Source organism: Anomaloglossus baeobatrachus, chromosome 2 (assembly GCF_048569485.1).
Source record: "Anomaloglossus baeobatrachus isolate aAnoBae1 chromosome 2, aAnoBae1.hap1, whole genome shotgun sequence".
NCBI classification, from domain to species: domain Eukaryota; kingdom Metazoa; phylum Chordata; class Amphibia; order Anura; family Aromobatidae; genus Anomaloglossus; species Anomaloglossus baeobatrachus.
The window spans coordinates 701910755-701924025 of NC_134354.1; the positions used below are offsets into that span (position 1 = coordinate 701910755).

General features: G+C 49.0%; 1 protein-coding gene across 1 annotated transcript in view; it reads right to left on the reverse strand.

The window, feature by feature from the left end:
• KPNA3 (karyopherin subunit alpha 3) overlaps positions 1-13271 on the reverse strand; it is a 156968-nt gene that overhangs the window by 120171 nt on the left and 23526 nt on the right. The window lies entirely within an intron of this gene.

Consider the following 13271-nt stretch of genomic DNA (forward strand, 5'->3'; position numbering starts at 1 on the left):
GAGCAAGAACGCCCTCCTAGATTATTGTTATACCGTCTAATATTCCTCTAGCCAGGGCCACGGACCTCCTGGAAGCCAGTACACGTTACAAGTGGCCCAGGCAATGAATCCCACATGTGTCCAGGACGCCACAATAAAACCGGCGGTGCATAAAAGAATTATAAAGCAGTTCTGTACATGTAGGATGCGAAGTCACAAATATTCAGGACAGAATACTTTCCCATATTCCTAAATGCAACCTTCCCATGGTAAATATGAAATCACCAAAGGAAAAGCTGAAGTTGGGGCAATGCCACTAGTCGTACGCACGGGAGGTGCCAGAGACAAGCCCTGGAAGCATTCAGCTCTGGATTTTGACTCATCATCTAACCAAGGTGACTCATGTATCAGTCACCGAGTCAGAAAGCAGCTCTCATTTAAGAAAAGCGCAATCTTCCATAATTCAGCAGGAGGCGTCACTCTTGGCAGCGGAGCTCCTCTAAGGTGACGCTGCGTCCCATACATTTCCTCTGAGATATGCCTGACATTTGAAGGAACAAGAATAGCAGAGGTTCCCAGAATGATCATATACATAAGATTACATGGCCACATGACGGACGGGTTTAACACCTTATTAACCTCTGTTGCACTACAGATACTGCTTGGCAGCCCGAGGAGCCTCGGAAGTCGCAGTGCGTCAATACCCCAAAGGTGATCAGTGGAAATTATACTTCTGGACATGATGGAATGAAAACACTGGCCATACACATAGCAGGTGTCTACTAATGTCACCCGGACACTGTAGATCAGGGGTCTCAAATACGCGGCCCGTCAGGCTGCTTCGTGCGGCCCCCAGGCCCGTGCCCCTGTTCACTATCGCAGCCGGTGCAGGGGCAGCCACTGCCTGCACTTTGTTAGAGGAGTGTTTTGCCGGCGCTGCGTTCTCAGAGGCAAGGACTGTGCGCGCGCAGCTCCGGCAAAACAACCACCTGATCTGACATAAATCGCTGCCAGGGGCTGTGGCCCCTGCACCGGCCGCAATAGTCACCGGGGCACGGCCTGCAGACAGCGAGAAGCAGAGAGGAGCCGAGGGAACGTGGGACAGGTGAGAAGAATGGTGTTTTTTTATTTTTTGTGTATGTGAAGGACGGCACATTAAACCCTTAGCGACCTGACGTACTGGGTACGTTATGGCTCCCTGGTACTTAAGGATCCATGACATACCCAGTACGTCATGGCGAGATCGTGGCCCCGGTGGCTGCGATCGCTGTTTGCATTGCAAATAGCAAATACCTTAGATTCAGGGAGGAGGGGATCTCAGGAGGGGTGGTGTCTCCTCCCCGGACCTACGGAGGCTGTGATTGGCTGACGAACGCCGCACAGCCAATCACAGCCACTGTAATGTTTTAGCCATTGAAAATGGCTGTAACATTGAAATCCAGCCCTGATCAGTGCAGCTGTAGCACCGATCATTGGCTGGAGCTGGGTGACCTCTGTTTCACCCGCCCCCAGCTCTGATTGGAGAGACCAGCCTTGTGACCGATCTGTCCAATCACTGTGGATCTGGGGCCAGAGACCGCCCCCTCAGCTTCACTCAGGAATCTGTGGGTGGAAGCCGAGAAGGATCGGTAAATTATCACCTTTCACCCGCCGCCACTGCCCCCACCACCCATTACTACAGGATGGGCACATGACTATAGGATGGGGACAAGGTGGGCACATGACTATAGGATGGGGACAAGGTGGGCACATGACTATAGGATGGGGACAAGGTGGGCACATGACTATAGGATGGGGACAAGGTGGGCACATGACTATAGGATGGGGACAAGGTGGGCACATGACTATAGGATGGGGACAAGGTGGGCACATGACTATAGGATGGGGACAAGGTGGGCACATGTCTATAGGATGGGGACAAGGTGGGCACATGTCTATAGGATGGGGACAAGGTGGGCACATGTCTATAGGATGGGGACAAGGTGGGCACATGTATAGGATGGGGACAAGGTGGGCACATGTCTATAGGATGGGGACAAGGTGGGCACATGTCTATAGGATGGGGACAAGGTGGGCACATGTCTATAGGATGGGGACAAGGTGGGCACATGACTATAGGATGGGGACAAGGTGGGCACATGACTATAGGATGGGGACAAGGTGGGCACATGACTATAGGATGGGGACAAGGTGGGCACATGACTATAGGATGGGGACAAGGTGGGCACATGTCTATAGGATGGGGACAAGGTGGGCACATGTCTATAGGATGGGGACAAGGTGGGCACATGTCTATAGGATGGGGACAAGGTGGGCACATGACTATAGGATGGGGACAAGTCTATAGGATGGGGACATTACTAAAAGATGGGGACATTACAAGGATGGGCATAATACTATTGGATGGGCACATTACTATAGAATAGGGACAAGGCTGGGGTCATTACTATAGGATGGGGACAAGGTGGGCACATTACTATAGGATAGGGAACATTACTAAAAGATGTTGGCCAAAATTTCTATATAGTGATAATTGTAACACTTCGAAAGGGATAAAATGTAAAAAAAAACCAAAACAATCAGTCTTCACTTTTTTTAACATCAAATTTATTTTTTTTTTTTAGATTTAACCAAAGAATGTGCACATTTGTTATAATAAACAAGTGAAAAATGTTGAAAATCAGTGATCCAAAAGGTGCGTAAAAATATATATATGGTACCAATAAAAATGTCACTTTGTCCTGCAAAGAATGCGGCCCCCCAAATTATTTTTTTCCTCTGTGCGGCCCATACACCCAGCCGAGTTTGAGACCCCTGCTGTAGATTCAGCAGGGTCAGATAATCTTACATGTACGGGAGTCCGATGCAAAGAAGAAAAAAAACATTTCTGTTTTGGGAATTTTCCATGTCCCATCCTTCCATGACAGTCTTGTTGGAATAAACTCCATGCTTGACTGTGTCCTTTCTTATAGTGGGGTTAGAACAGGTATTAAAGTGTTTATCCACTTAGCAGAAAAGGTTTCCAATGTTGAAAATCATCAGAGCTTTGTACAAAAGGGGGCTGGCTGACTACGCACTATTCAATACCTAAACCGAAGCTCTTATTAGTCTTCAAATTCACCCCCCACCCAAAAATAGGGCTGGCTGTTTAGTTAAAAAGGTAAGCCAGACCCCAGTCTACACATCCCCTGCCCCCCTCCATGAGAAGGGGGCTGGCTGCTTATTTCAATAGCTATGCCAGACCCCAGTCTACACATCCCACCCATGAGAAGGGGGCTGGTTGCTTATTTCAATAGCTATGCCAGACCCCAGTCTACATATCCTCCTCCATGAGAAGGGGGCTGGCTGCTTATTTCAATAGCTAAGCCAGACCCCAGTCTACACATCCTCCTCCATGAGAAGGGGGCTGGCTGCTTATTTCAATAGCTATGCTAGACCCCAGTCTACATATCCTCCTCCATGAGAAGGGGGCTGGCTGCTTATTTCAATAGTTATGCCAGACCCCAGTCTACATATCCTCCTCTATGAGAAAGGGGCTGGCTACTTATTTCAATAGCTAAGCCAGACCCCAGTCTACACATCCTCCTCCATGAGAAGGGGGCTGGTTGCTTATTTCAATAGCTATGCCAGACCCCAGTCTACAGATCCTCCTCCATGAGAAGGGGGCTGGCTGCCTATTTCAATAGCTAAGCCAGACCCCAGTCTACACATCCTCTCCTCCATGAGAAGGGGACTGGCTGCCTATTTCAATAGCTATGCTAGACCTCAGTCTCTACATCCTCTTCCATGAGAAGGGGGCTGGCTTAGCTATTGCAATGTGTGGTCATCCACACCTCTTCACACACTGCTCTGATGATGTGCGACACTATGTTGGGCACAGGGCTGGCGCTAGATTTGCCAAGAACCGTGCACTCCCGCGTAACAAGGACATTAGTGGAGCTTTGCTTCTACAAATGCATTAGTAGGCAATTTATAATTATACCAGGATCGCAGCATAATTTTGTGGACAACCCAGTAAAGATTTCTTGCCAAGTTTCAGCTATAAGGGCAAAGTCACAAATAGCTTAGTTCTCAATAGCTGCCATGCACCAATCATCTCTATAAAAACCCTGAAAATAGGATGGACTCCAGAAGCCAACAGCTCCATTAAGTCTATATACATAGTGCTGGGCTCAGTCCTTCATAGTTTTGGGAAATGCAATGATCAATCTTCTCACTCAAGACCATAAAAATCACCTAAAAAGTTCCTGATTTATGTCACAGCTCTAAGTAACATCCATCCCTCTGCACACTAGAGGAGCGCTCAGGTCCCTGTGTGAGCGCAGAGCTATGCCAGGAATGTATGCAGCATGTGCTCCTTTTGGAGGCTGAGAGTCTGACATTCGGCTCCTGCGCCGTCACCGAATAATCCAACACAGAGACGCAAGAACATTCCAGTCTGGATTCATCCCAACATAGGAAGCAAGAACGGGCGTGTGGGGAGCTCCTTTCCCGATACTAAAGGCCCACAGACTGAATGTGACATCTCAGTGATTCTGACATCACCAACTATAAGATGTAGAATAAGAGAAACCAGTCAAAGGGCTACTCCAGCCTCTAGAAATGACTACTGATCCACTGGATAGGCGATTATTGTGGATCATTCCTAGAATCAGGGACAGGAAATCTGTCCGCAAGATTTTACCCCCAAATTATTTGTATGCATATATAGCTCTTCCAAAGACAAAGCCTGCAACAGCTTGACATGACCATGTTCCTCCATTGCTGAGAAATCAGCGTTTGAATTGATATGTAAATGAAGGCTCCATTGCTTGAAATCACACAGCATGAGGAGGCGCAGCTAGGAGGGGTATAGAGCTGGAGTGACAGAGGCTGCAGATCTACCATAGCCCTTCAGCCTAATTTACATATCAATTCTAACACCGATTTCTCAGTAGGTAAATCATGTACAAAGTTGTCCGTCCATCTTACTTCTAGGAGAAAAAGACGCTGGCTTTCAGTCAGACGTATATGGTACATAATGAGTGTAGTTCTTAAATAGGACCAACCACCTGGATTTTCCTATATAACCAAAAGCCAGTGCTATACTGGCACTATCAGGCTGATTCTATACATACCTTTAGGTGTCAGCTAGGCTGTATAGGTTTTAAAATCCAAGCAAGTAAACCAGCAGCTTGTTGAGTGACAGCAGCTGAGGATCAGATAATATCTGGGGGGTTATTATTTATTATTATAGCGCCATTTATTCCATGGCGCTTTACAAGTGAAAGGGTATACGTACAACAATCATTATTCATAGGTATCCCCTTCCTCTGTTATTTATGCTAATTCTATTATAGAATTGATTTACTTTTTGACAAGCAGGACCTGTACTGATGTCATACCCATGTGACCAGAAGGGGTGGGGCTTTGCCAGGTCCAATATGCACCCAGAACCACCATGACCGAAAGTCCAGGATCATGCGCACTGAGCCGAAATCCAGCGTCGGGTGGCGAAGGCAGCGGAGAGGTGAGTGAGATCATCCTCTGACGCTGCGCATTCATTAGCATGTTAGCACACTCACAGGGGCGTACTAACATACTAATGGGGCCGACTAGCCAGGGAAGCAATGCCTTTGGGACTAGTCCCCGCACTCATTAGCATACAATAAATGATTGTTAGAAATACTTTTTCATAAGATCTCTATCTATGCTAGTGTATACAGGGACGGTTAGGCAGGGATTAGCAATATGCAGCCAGACCTGACAGGTTCCCTTTAAGCACATCCCATCACTTTGACAGTTTTTCTCTGCAGTGCAACAGTCAACGGAAGTCCAACACCCATCCAAGGTTTACGGACCTCCTCATCTCCCTCTGTTAATGATGTCGGGGAGAGAAGGATAGTGCAGTATGAAGTACCCTTCCGTTATCACGAGAAAATAAGCAGATACTCCCCTATCCCAACAAACGGTTGGACAACCTTAATTTGTATGGGGAAATGAGGAAAGTTATTGGCCAAAAGCAGGTGATCTGTCATCTATATGTCCCCAGTTATCTCCTGATTGCAGCCAAAATACTTCTTAAATAGTACATTGTGGTGATAAATGCAGTAGAAGCTTCTTCCCAAAGGATCTCGCTAGCACATATGGAGAACAAGCAGAGCTGAAGAGAGGAAGCATTTGGTCATGTTCACACCTAGCAATAATAGTATGCATTCCAAAATTAGCGTGGCACAGAACGGCGTCTAGTCTTGAAATAGACATCCATATCAGTTTCCCCTATGAACTAACATCATAAATGTGAGATGTTACTAATGACTTCCACAGACATTGGCCAAGTGGGTGCGGTGAGATCAGGGCTAAATAATAATTTCCTCTATGGCACACAGCTTGAATCTACAGCTTCAGAGAAACCGGAAGCACTTCAATGGCAAATATGTGGTCACCCAAAATGCAACGCTAAAGCCAAAGGGCATCAAATATATATATATCTAATGTACAAGAGCAATGTGACCCGAGAACCCGAGGTTCCACCAGGAACCTTCCCTGTATATACAATATATAGTATAAGAGCAATGTGACCCGAGAACCCGAGGCTCCACCAGAATCCACCAGGAACCTTCACAGTATTTACCTCCAATGTACAGTATAAGAGCAATGTGACAAGAGCCCAAGGCTCCACCAGGAACCTGCCAAGTATATATCACCAGAGCAATGTGACAAGAGCTTTAGGGTCCCTTCAGGAACCTTCTCGATATACCTCCCATGTATAGTGTAAGAGCAATGTGACACGAGCCCGAGGATCCAACCAGGAACCTTCCCAGTATACAGTGCCGAGCAAAAGGGTAACTATATTTTGACCTTTTGACTTTCAGGCCTCATATCTCACCATCCACTACAGCTTTGAGTGTGAGATTACCCTCATTTTATAGACAATCATCTTGAGTAGCTCATACATAAATGTGACTTGCATCTATTTAGCATATCATTAGTTATGCAGATTCATATGAAGTCACTGCATTGTTACTGTTTCGCTGCTAAAAATCAAAATTTTAAAATTTGTATTTTGTTAGTCCACCTTTGGTTTTCAACACTGCCTGAATCCTTCTGGGCCGTTGATCAGATTCAAGCATGTCTCGACCAAAAAATTATTCCAGGTCTCTTCTACATGGTTTCAATGTTGGTGAATACTGGTTGACTCATTGGAAAATGTATATAGCTTTCTTCAACTCTCCCCACAAGTGTTCAATTGGGTTGAGGTCTGGTGACTGTGGGGGCCAATCCAGCACCTCTCCTTCATTGTCAATGAAGCATTTATTCACCAATCTCGACGTATGCATCTGGTCGTTGTTCTGTTGGAACACTATGTTGTCCTTTCCATACCCATAGTACTTGAATGTGTGAAGTATACAGCTCAGTAGTGAGACGCCATCAATCCTGGTCAAGTATCCGATGCCTTTAGCTGCGAAGCAACCTCATCATCAGGCTTCCTCCACTGAACTTGACAGTTCCTTCAATATCGCGATCAGTTGGCCTTTTTTTCCTTGTTTCTTCCAGACCCATTTGCACCCATCAGAGCCTAGTCTATTGACTTTTGTCTCATCACTCAAAATCACCCCATCTTCTACTGTCCACTTTTTGTATATTTGCACCCATGTTTCTTATGACAATATTGAAGTTGAGGCTTTTTCACCTTTTTTAGGGTCGCTATTCCAGACTTGTGTAACGTGCGTTGCACGGTGCTTGTTTGGACGTCTTTGATCTTCCCATTATGAAGCATACGAGCCGCCTCCAGTGCAGATATGTAGCACCAGAACTGATAGACCTTTTGATGAGCCGACTTGTTGACTAATTTTTTGCCTGGACGTCCACCTCTTGGCTTTTGAATGTATGGACGGATTCAATTTCTTATTCTTCCATCTGTCAGGGAACTCACATGATGCAATTTGGCAATTTATTTGGCTGACAGACCGCCATCTATGAGCTGGATGAGGCAGTTTCTCTTTTCTTGGGAAATCTTCATGGTTGCTCCTTGATTTGAACCAGTGACCTTTCGCTTGGGAATCAACCTAATAACACACTGAGCTATTAGGGAATGTGAGAACGGGTTGTAACTTGTAGTATACAGAAAAAGATTTTGCCACCACTAGGAGCAAAACAGTAACAATGAAGTGACAGGACACAAATCTGCATAACTAATCATATGCTAAATAGTTGCAAGACAAATTTATATATGAGATAGTAGATGATTGTCTAAAAAATGAAGGTCGTTTCATGCTCAAAGCTGTAGTGGATGGTGAGATATGGAGCCTGAAAGCCAAAAGATTGTTATATACCACACTGGACAGAATAAGGGCAAAGTGAGTCTGTGGCTCCCACCAGGAACCTTCCCAGTATACAGTGTGTCCACCGCCATTAACTTGAGAACAGCGGCAGGTATAGAAGTGGTGTCTAGGTATAGTAGAGTAGCCATGCGCTACGCAATGAAACCACCTATAGCGCCACCTGGTGGAAAACAACGGAGTTAGCATTTTTATCTTGAAAACAGAAAGAGAGAAAAAGAAGGGAATTTTGTTTACTTACCGTAAATTCCTTTTCTTCTAGCTCCTATTGGGAGACCCAGACAATTGGGTGTATAGCTTCTGCCTCCGGAGGCCACACAAAGTATTACACTTTAAAAAGTGTAAACCCTCCCCTCTGCCTATACACCCTCCCGTGCATCACGGGCTCCTCAGTTTTGGTGCAAAAGCAGGAAGGAGGAAACTTATAAATTGGTCTAAGGTAAATTCAATCCGAAGGATGTTCGGAGAACTGAAAACCAAAAGAACCATTCAACATGAACAACATGTGTACACAAAAGAACAAACAGCCCGAAGGGAACAGGGGCGGGTGCTGGGTCTCCCAATAGGAGCTAGAAGAAAAGGAATTTACGGTAAGTAAACAAAATTCCCTTCTTCTTTGTCGCTCCATTGGGAGACCCAGACAATTGGGACGTCCAAAAGCAGTCCCTGGGTGGGTAAAAGAATACCTCGATAAATAGAGCCGAAAACGACCCCCTCTTACAGGTGGGCAACCGCCGCCTGAAGGACTCGCCTACCTAGACTGGCGTCTGCCGAAGCATAGGTATGCACCTGATAGTGTTTCGTGAAAGTGTGCAGACTAGACCAGGTAGCTGCCTGACACACCTGCTGAGCCGTAGCCCGGTGCCGCAATGCCCAGGACGCACCCACGGCTCTGGTAGAATGGGCTTTCAGCCTTGAAGGAAGCGGAACCCCAGAAGAACGGTAGGCTTCAAGAATCGGTTCCTTGATCCACCGAGCCAAGGTTGACTTGGAAGCCTGCGAACCCTTACGCTGGCCAGCGACAAGGACAAAGAGCGCATCTGAACGGCGCAGGGGCGCCGTGCGAGACACGTAGAGCCGGAGTGCCCTCACCAGATCTAATGAGTGCAAATCCTTTTCACATTGGTGAATTGGATTAGGGCAAAATGAAGGTAAGGAGATATCCTGATTGAGATGAAAAGGAGATACCACCTTAGGGAGAAATTCCGAAACAGGACGCAGAACCACCTTATCCTGGTGAAAAACCAGGAAGGGGGCTTTGCATGACAGCGCTGCCAGCTCCGACACTCTACGGAGCGATGTAACTGCTACTAGAAATACCACCTTCTGCGAAAGACGTGATAAAGAGACATCCCGCAGCGGCTCGAAAGGTGGTTTCTGAAGAGCCGTTAGCACCCTGTTAAGGTCCCATGGTTCCAGCGGACGCTTATAAGGTGGGACTATGTGGCAAACTCCCTGCAGGAACGTGCGGACCTGCGGAAGCCTGGCTAGACGCCTATGAAAAAATACGGATAGCGCCGATACTTGTCCCTTGAGAGAGCCGAGAGACAAACCCTTGTCCATTCCGGATTGAAGGAATGAAAGAAAAGTGGGTAAGGCGAAGGGCCAGGGAGTAAAACCATTATCAGAGCACCAGGATAAGAAGATCCTCCAAGACCTGTGATAGATCTTGGGGACGTTGGTTTCCTGGCCTGTCTCATGGTGGCAATGACATCTTGAGATAACCCTGAGGACGCTAGGAGCCAGGACTCAATGGCCACACAGTCAGGTTGAGGGCCACAGAATTCAGATGGAAAAACGGCCCTTGTGACAGCAAGTCTGGGCGGTCTGGGAGCGCCCACGGTTGACCCACCGTGAGATGCCACAGATCCGGGTACCACGACCGCCTCGGCCAATCTGGGGCGACGAGAATGGCGCGACGACAGTCGGACCTGATTTTGCGCAGCACTCTGGGCAGCATCGCCAGAGGAGGAAATACATAAGGAAGTCGAAACTGCGACCAATCCTGAACTAATGCGTCCGCCGCCAGAGCTCTGTGATCTTGAGACCGGGCCATGAATGCCGGGACTTTGTTGTTGTGCCGTGACGCCATGAGATCGACGTCCGGCGTTCCCCAGCGGCGACAGATCTCTCGAAACACGTCTGGGTGAAGAGACCATTCCCCCGCGTCCATGCCCTGAGAAAATCTGCTTCCCAGTTTTCTACGCCCGGGATGTGAACTGCGGAGATGGTGGAAGCTGTGGCTTCCACCCACTGCAGAATCCGTCGGACCTCCTGGAAGGCTTGACGACTGCGAGTGCCGCCTTGGTGGTTGATGTATGCGACGGCAGTGGCGTTGTCCGACTGGATACGGATCTGCCTGCCCTCCAGCCACCGATGAAAAGCCAATAGGGCTAGATACACTGCCCTTATCTCCAGAATATTGATCTGAAGGGATGACCATCAGAGTCCAGGTTACCTGAGCCCTGTAGTGGAGAAAAACCGCCCCCCACCCTGACAGGCTCGCGTCCGTGGTGACCACAGCCCAGGTTGGGGGTAGGAAGGATTTTCCCCGCGACAGAGAGTTGGGAAGGAGCCACCACTGAAGTGACGTCTTGGTTGCAAGGGAAAGACGTTCCTGTCGAGGGAAGTCGACCTCCTGTCCCATTTGCGGAGAATGTCCCACTGGAGTGGCCGCAGATGGAATTGCGCGAAGGGCACTGCCTCCATCGCTGCCACCATCTTCCCCAGGAAGTGCATGAGACGCCTCAAGGGGTGTGACTGACCCCGAAGAAGAGATTGCACCCCTGCTTGCAGAGAAAGCTGTTTGTCCAGCGGTAGCATGACTACTGCTGACTGAGTATGAAACTCCATCCCGAGGTAAGTCAGTGATTGGGTCGGTGTCAACGTGGATTTTGGGAAGTTGATGATCCACCCGAACTGCTGGAGAGTCGCCAGAGCGACGGAAAGGCTGTTTTGACACGCCATCTGAGAGGGTGCCCTGACCAGAAGATCGTCTAAGTAGGGAATCACCGAGTGGCCCTGAGAGTGTAGGACCGCCACAACAGATGCCATGACCTTGGTGAACACCCGTGGGGCTGTCGCCAGGCCGAAAGGCAATGCCACGAACTGAAGGTGTTCGTCCCCGATGGCGAAACGCAAAAAGCGTTGATGTTCGGGTGCGATCGGCACATGGAGATAAGCATCCTTGATGTCGATCGATGCTAGGAAGTCTCCTTGTGACATCGATGCGATGACCGAGCGGAGAGATTCCATCCGAAACCGTCTGGTGCTCACATGTCTGTTGAGTAGTTTGAGGTCCAGAACGGTACGGAACGAACCGTCCTTCTTTGGCACCACGAACAAGTTGGAGTAAAAGCCGCGACCATGTTCCTGGGGGGGGGGGGGGGGGAACAGGGATCACAACTCCTTCCTGTCTTCAGAGCGTCCACCGCCTGAAAAAGTGCCTCGGCCCGCGCGGGGGGCGGAGAGGTTCTGAAGAAACGAGTCGGGGGACGAGAGCTGAACTCTATCCTGTAACCGTGAGACAGAATGTCTCTCACCCATCGGTCTTGGACATGTGTCCACCAGGCGTCGCAAAAGCGGGAGAGCCTGCCACCGACCGAGGATGCAGTTCGGGGAATGCCGAGAGTCATGAAGAGGCCGCCTTGGAGGCATTGCCTCCGGCGGGTTTTTGGGGGCGTGGCTTAGCCCGCCACGCATAGGAGTTCCTCTGGCCTTTCTCCGGCCTGCTGGACGAAGAGGATTGGGGCTTGGCGGAGGGACGAAAGGACCGAAACCTCGATTGTATTTTCCGTTGCTGAGGTCTCTTCGGTTTGGACTGGGGTAAGGAGGAGTCCTTTCCCTTGGATTCCTTAATAATCTCATCCAATCGTTCGCCAAACAATCGGTCGCCAGAGAAAACGGCAAACCGGTTAAGAACCTATTGGAAGCAGAGTCTGCCTTCCATTCGCGCAGCCACATGGCCCTGCGGACTGCCACAGAATTAGCGGATGCCACCGCTGTACGGCTAGCAGAGTCTAGAACTGCATTCATGGCGTAGGAAGAAAAAGCTGACGCCTGAGAAGTCAAAGACGCAACCTGCGGAGCAGAATTACGTGTGACCGCATTAATCTCAGCCAGACAAGCTGAGATAGCTTGGAGTGCCCACACGGCTGCAAAAGCCGGGGCAAAAGACGCGCCCGTGGCTTCATACATGGATTTCACCAGGAGCTCTATCTGCCTGTCAGTGGCATCTTTTAGCGATGAGCCATCTGCAACCGATACCACAGATCTAGCCGCCGATCTAGAGACTGGAGGATCCACCTTGGGACATTGAGCCCAACCCTTAACTACGTCAGAGGGGAAGGGGTAACGTGTGTCAGTAAGGCGCTTAGTAAAGCGCTTGTCCGGAACCGCTCTGGGCTTCTGGACAGCATCTCTGAAGTTAGAGTGATCGAAAAACGCACTCAGTGTACGTTTAGGGAACCGAAACTGGTGTTTCTCCTACTGAGAAGTCGACTCCTCTACAGGTGGCGGCGGGGGAGATAGATCTAACACCTGGTTGATGGACGAGATAAGGTCATTTACTATGGCGTCCCCTTCAGGTGTATCAAGATTGAGAGCAACGTCAGGGTCAGAGCCCTGAGCTGCGACGTCCGCCTCGTCCTCCAGAGAGTCCTCAAGCTGGGAACCCGAGCAGCGTGAAGAAGTCGGGGAAGATTCCCAGCGAGCCCGCTTAGCCGGTCTGTTTGGACTGCGGTCCGGGCAGGAGTCCTCCACGTGAGACCTAGGGCCCCCCCTGGGAGCGCGCTGCGGCGCGGACAGAAAGGGGCCTGGAGGCGACGATCCAACAGGGCCCGGGGCCTGTGTAAGGACCGGTCTGGACTGCAAAGCTTCAAGCAGCTTGGCAGACCATTTGTCCATAGACTGAGCCATGGATTGTGAAAGTGACTCAGAGTTTCTCAGCAAAAACGGCAAACTCTGTCCCTG